Below are 6,144 nucleotides of genomic sequence, written 5' to 3'. Positions count from 1 at the left end.
TAGGAGAAGTGAAATGATGGATGGAAACAAAGACCTTGTCTTTTTCAGCCTCCCCCAGCACTGCCCCCCCCCCGCCCAAATTCCCAGGAGACTCCATGAAGACCAAAGCCTACTGGTTTGCTCAACTTTATATCCGTCATCTGTTACAGTAGGAGTTTGAAAAGCCTTTGTTGAATGAATGAATGCCAACCTCATCTTGCAGTTAAGTTGCGTTTGAAGTTTTGAAGGCTCCCCCCCACCCCGGAGCTTTGTATCTAGGGGAAAACTGACAATCGTTGGCTCCCTGCCCCAACTCAATCAGTGCTCAGGGGTGACTCATTGACTTGGTGAGGAGCCCAGTTTCCCAGCTGACGTGCTGTACACAGCCTGCCCCCGGCCAAGTGCGGGATTAACCACCTGCCATAGGCTGTGGGCTGGGGAGCAGGCACAGTACAGTGGAAGGAACCCTGAATGCATGACCTGGCGTCTCGTACTTGGCCTCCTCTCTCTCTGCGTCGTACTACCCTCCACCCTGCAAGGAAGGAGTGGACCAGACGAGCTCTGACCACAAGGCTGTATACAATGGGGAGACACACTGAGGGAGAGTGTAAATTCATGGGCAGGGTGAATCACTGCCCCAGGCTGGTGTTGATCTTTCAGCAAGAGCTCAGAATCAGCTTCCAGGAAAGACCTAATGTTTGCTGAGCACTGTGCTCGTGACTTGCCTTTGTGCTGTTCTGTGGGATCCTCAAAACTAGCTTGTATGGAAAACTCTTCAACAGTAAAAAAGGAATAAGCTATTGATACATGCAGCCACATGAATGGATCTCCAGGGCATGATGCTGAGTGGAAAAAAAAAAAAGCGCCATTTCCAAGGGTTATATTCTGTATGTTTCTACTTATATAAGCATTCTACAAATGACAAAATTATAGAGGTAGAGAATAGATTAGTGGTTGCTAGGGATTGGGGAAGTGTGGGTGGGGGCCTGACTATAAAGGAGAAGCGTGGAATCCTTTTGTAGATATAAAACAGTTCTGGGGTGCCTGGGTGGCTCAGTTGGTTAAGTGTCTGACTCTTGATCTCATGGTCTGTGAGATGGAGTCAGCTCTGTGCTGACATTGAGGAACCTTCTTGGGATTCTCTCTCCCTCTTCTCTCTCTGCCCCTCCCCTGTTTGCATGCACTTGCTGTCTCTCACTCTCAAAATAAAATAAATAAACTTTAAAAAACCAGTCTGTATCTTGATTGATTGTGGTCACACAGATCTATGCAGGTGAGAAATTGTACCAACTAGGCACACACACATACACACACACACACACACACACACACACACACGAGTGCATGTAAAACTGATGAAATCTGAATAAAGCATGTAGATTGTACCAATGTCCATTTCCTGGTTTTGATATCATACTATAATTTGTAAGATGTTACCATTGGGGAAGGCTGGGTGAAGGGTAAAGGAGACCTTTCTGTTCTAATTTTACAGTTTCCTGTGGGTCTGTAAGTACTTCCAAACAAAAGTTCAGAAAGCCTATGAGATATTATTATCCCATTCTACAGAAGAGAAACCTGAAGCTCCTGGAGGTCATATAGATAGCTCTTAGTAGGAGAGTAAAAATTTGATTCACTTCTCTTGAAACCGCTTAAAAGCATAGAGTTGAACAAAAATCAATATGACTGCACTAATGCTTCACGAAGCTGCAACTGAGCAATCTTTTCCTCTCTTCTGCAAAACTCCCCTCCTCCCTTCTTAGCCTTTTGCTTCAGGAACCCGGTACCACCTGGAAAACGTAACGAAAGAGGCTGGCAGGAGGTACACAATTCCCGTTGAAAGTGGCAAGATCCGGTTATTTCCCTATAAAACCCACCAGCCCCTTCCTCCCACCCAGCTTGCAGTTTTTAAAGGCCTCAGCGGGCGGCAGCCTCTTTTGCCCAGCAAAGCAAGAGAGCTGATGCTCCTCTTTATTCCACATTCTCTCTTGGGGTTCCATTTTGGCTGCAAAATATGAGAGTTGGTTTTCAACAACACTCTGACCTCGGAACTGTGAGCTTCTCTGTCTACCAAGGGCTTTGGGTGTGGAAAGGGAGCCGCCATAAGCCAGCCCATTATAGTCCCAAGTTGTTCTCTACTCGCTGACTTCGAAGTTCTCTCTTCAGAGCTTCAGTGCCTGATCCTGCCAAGGGAACACATGCAGGATTTGTTTTTTTCCACCTGGGTGGTGAAAGTCTATGCCTTAGCTCATTGGTGGGCAGATATTTTTGGAGGGCCTCTGCTGTGCACTTTTATTACATCTCTTGGCCCAGGTTCATCAAGGCTTTGGTTGGAGGAGAAGGAATGACCCTGAGCACCCGCAGTTTGCTCTCAGAGGAACGGAACGCTTCTTCACCCACAGACTTAACTTTCCCCATCTCGTTTCTTCTAGCTGTGCTTGGCATTTGCTACGCGGAGGTTGGCGTGGGGAGGCGCACCGTGGAGACACTGAGACCAGATGCCTGAATTTAACAGGTCTATGGCTCATTTGAGGCGAACGAGGACAAGTCGCGACAAACAAAACAAGGCAAGAGAGAGCGAGAGCGGCTGGGGAAGCAGCCACCAACTCTCACTCCAGATGAAAGCTGCTTCAGAGGGAGGTATCTGATGCACAACTCTTCGCAAGCGGGTGGTCTAAGTATTCACTGACTTGTTGAGTTTCAAGCAGAGGACACGCGACATTCTGAGAAGGTCAGATAATCTTTCAGAAAGGAGCTAGGCTTCAAGAAGAGAGAACCCCAGGCCAGAAGAAAGACACTGGCAAAGGCACCATTAAATTTAAAGTACAAGCCTTTGAGTAGGAGCAAAGATGTGGGCACAGCATTCTGTTTTGACCTACCCTGTCCAATATGGTAGCCACTGGCCACGTGTGACCACTGAGCACTTTAAATGAGGCTAGTCTGACATGACATATGTTGTAAGTGTAAAATACATGGCCGGTAGTTCTAAGACTTAGTACAAAAAAATGTATGTCTCAATATGTTTTATATTATATATTGAAATTATATTTTTGGTATATTGGGTTGAAATAATTATTAACATTAATTTCACCAGTCTCCTTTTACATTTTTTTTTTTTTTGGTGTTTTTTTTGAGACAGAGACAGAGCGTGAGCAGGGGAGGGACAGAGAGAGAGGGAGACACAGAATCCAAAACAGGCTCCAGACTCTGAGCTGTCAGCACAGAGCCCAATGTGGGGCTCGAACCCACGACCCGTGAGACTGTGACCTAAGGGAAGTTGGACGCTTCACTGACTGAGCCACCCAGGCACCCCTCCTTTTACTTTTTTATGTGGCTACTAGAAAATTCTAAATGATGTGGCTCTCATATTCTGTTGGACAGCCTATCTAGCCCATGCTTATTCTAATGCTGACTCTTTTTTCTGCTCCCTTTTGTAGCAGCCGTAGTTTTGGGTAATTTCTCTTAAATGATCTTCCTTATCTCAAGAGGTGATATTATTTATAGAGTACTTTAAAAGATGGTGAAGAGCCTCCAGGGCCTCTCTGCTTAACAGTGCTTCCTTGGTAGCAGTTTCCATATTCAAAATGAGCAAAAGAGAGGAATGTTAAAATCTTTACCTCTGAAATCACCATCAGAACAGTCCCTTTCACATTCCTGAAGTTTCCATGGAAGCTCTGGTTCTGAGGGACTCTGCTTCCTCAGGGTAATGTGAATCACAGTTCTGGGGATTTAGAAATGATTTTTGACAACATTTTAGTTTCTCTGGTTTTCCTTTCCCTCGCATCTGAAAAGCCACGTTGAAACAATCAAACAGGACTCTTGAGAGAGTCCTTTCATTCACTGGATTTGACTTGCGTCTCCTTTCCCTGAGGCGTCTGCAGTCGCTAGACCACAAAGGAGCATTTACGTGTTCCTTCTCATTTTCTCATCTCATTTTCAAGAAGGGGAACCTAGGACACTGATGTTATTTGAAGGGGGAAGGGGTGGGATTTGAATCAACAAATTGTCCGTTCTGCTGTTCACTGTAATTCAGTTTTAGCAGGAAGGGCACAGAGCTGCTGACTCAAGTCGGCAGTCTGCAGCCCAACCTCTCTCCCATCCCCCTGCCCTCACCCCCAGGCGGTGGGGGTGGTTGTGATGAGGTTTCGGGGTGATGGTGGGGTTTGGAGCTGATGGTCAAGAAGGAATTCTTGAAGATGTCTTTGGTGCAAAGAGGTGACTTTCTTAAAGCATGGGGACAGGACCCATGGGCAGAAAGAGCTGCACTGGGGTTGTGAAGAATGGCTGGTTATATACTGTGGACTTGGGGAGGTAAAGGCAAAAAGGAAGTTTCCAAAGAGATTTTCATATGCTACAGAAGATTCACAGGAAACTGGAGGCAGAGCTATTGTCGAGCTAAGGTGGTTTTTCCCTCCAACAAAGCATTCACGTTAAGACAGCAGGGAGTTCCTGGAGAAATGTTACAGTCTGTGTTTACCTCAAGTATGTGTCAATGGGCTGCAGGTTGGAAGGAAATTTAATTTTACCTGCGAAGTATGTTAGAACCCCTGGAAAATGAAATGACATAAATTGGCATGGGTGCAGATGGTGAAATCACCAACCAGGAAAGCTCCTTAAAAGTGCCTTAGAGGGGCTCCTGGGTGGCTCAGTCAGTTAAGCATCCGACTCTTGGTTTCAGCTCAAGTCATGTTCTGCGCTGACAGTGCAGAGCCTGCTTAGGATTCTTTTTCTCTGTCTCTCCCCTGCTTGTTCTCTCTCTGTCTCTCTCTCTCAAAAGTAAATGTCAAAAAAAAAAAAAAAAGTGTTTCAGAAAGGCCCCAGTTAAGCCCTCAGTCACTGAAGTGGGAGAAGGAAACAGAAGATGCCTTGTCCTTGGACACCTTGAATTGGGCAAACTGGAGGGAGCAGTGCCGAGACCAATGATCGACCAGGGGAGCATCCCTTCTCATTTGATGCTTTCGTCTGTCTGCACTGGGCATTCCCAGGAGACATCATGGGGGATATGAGGGTATGAAAAATTCCTAGGCTGCGGGCCAGGTGCCAGGAATCAGGGACAGGAAGGCACTGTTCCAACAGTGGGAGACAGGCAGTCCTGCCTTGCACTAAGCCAAAATGTGTGATCTGAGCTCAGCAGGGGGAGCGGTGCGGTTTAAGAGGAGTGGGGGGTAACAGAGGGATGCCTGCAGTGGATGCTGGAGCATTTTTCTTACTGCGGTAAAATGCACGTAACATAACACTTAACACCTTAACCACTCTTACGTGTACATTTCAGTAGTGATAAGTACATTCCCCTTGTTGTATAACCACTCTCCAGTCTCTGGAACTCTTTCCATTTTGCAAAACTGAACTCTGTAGCCTTTAAACAACACTCTCTTGTCCCCTCTCCCCAGCCCCTGGAAAACCCCATTCTACTCTATTTCTGTGAATCTCACTGCTCTAGGTAATGCATAGAAGTAGAATCCTATGAGGTTGTCTTTTTGTGATCGACTCGTTTCACTGAGTATGATGTCTTCAAGGTTCATCCATGTTGCACCATGTATCAGAAATTGCTTCCTTTTTTAAGGAGGGTCTGTATATAAATGATTCCATTATCGGTTCATCCACCGATGGACATTTTGGTTGCTTCCATATTTTGGCTATTGTGAATAATGGTGCTGTAACACAGATGTACAAATAGTTCTTCAAGAGCCCAATTTCAGGGGCACCTTGGTGGCTCAGTCAGTTAAGCATCTCTTGGCTTGGGTTCAGATCATCATCTCAGGGTCATGAGATCAAGCACTGAGTTGGGCTGTGTGCTGAATCTGGCGCCTGTGTAAGATTCTCTCTCCCTACTCCCTCTACTGTTTGTGCTCTCACTCTCTCTCAAAAAAGACCCAAATTTCAGTTCTCTGAGTTATATACCCTGCTTTGGACTTGCTGACTGAAAAAAAAGTCAACCTCAAAGTAGGTTAGTAAGGGCTTTTTGTTCCTTGTCTTACCGAGGACTGTATAGCCCAGCAGGCAGTTTTCCAGATTGCTCTGAAGAACTCCAAAGCTTGTTAGCTCACAAGGGATCATGTGCAAAAAGGGGAAGGAATATACCTGCCTACAGGCAGCTCTCTCAAGGTTATAATTGCATGTCACAAGATCTAGTTTGGTTATAAAAATCAAGGTTTCCTAATTTCCACA

Source organism: Panthera uncia, chromosome D1 (assembly GCF_023721935.1).
Source record: "Panthera uncia isolate 11264 chromosome D1, Puncia_PCG_1.0, whole genome shotgun sequence".
Lineage (NCBI taxonomy): Eukaryota > Metazoa > Chordata > Mammalia > Carnivora > Felidae > Panthera > Panthera uncia.
Note: the sequence above shows the minus strand (reverse complement) of the source record.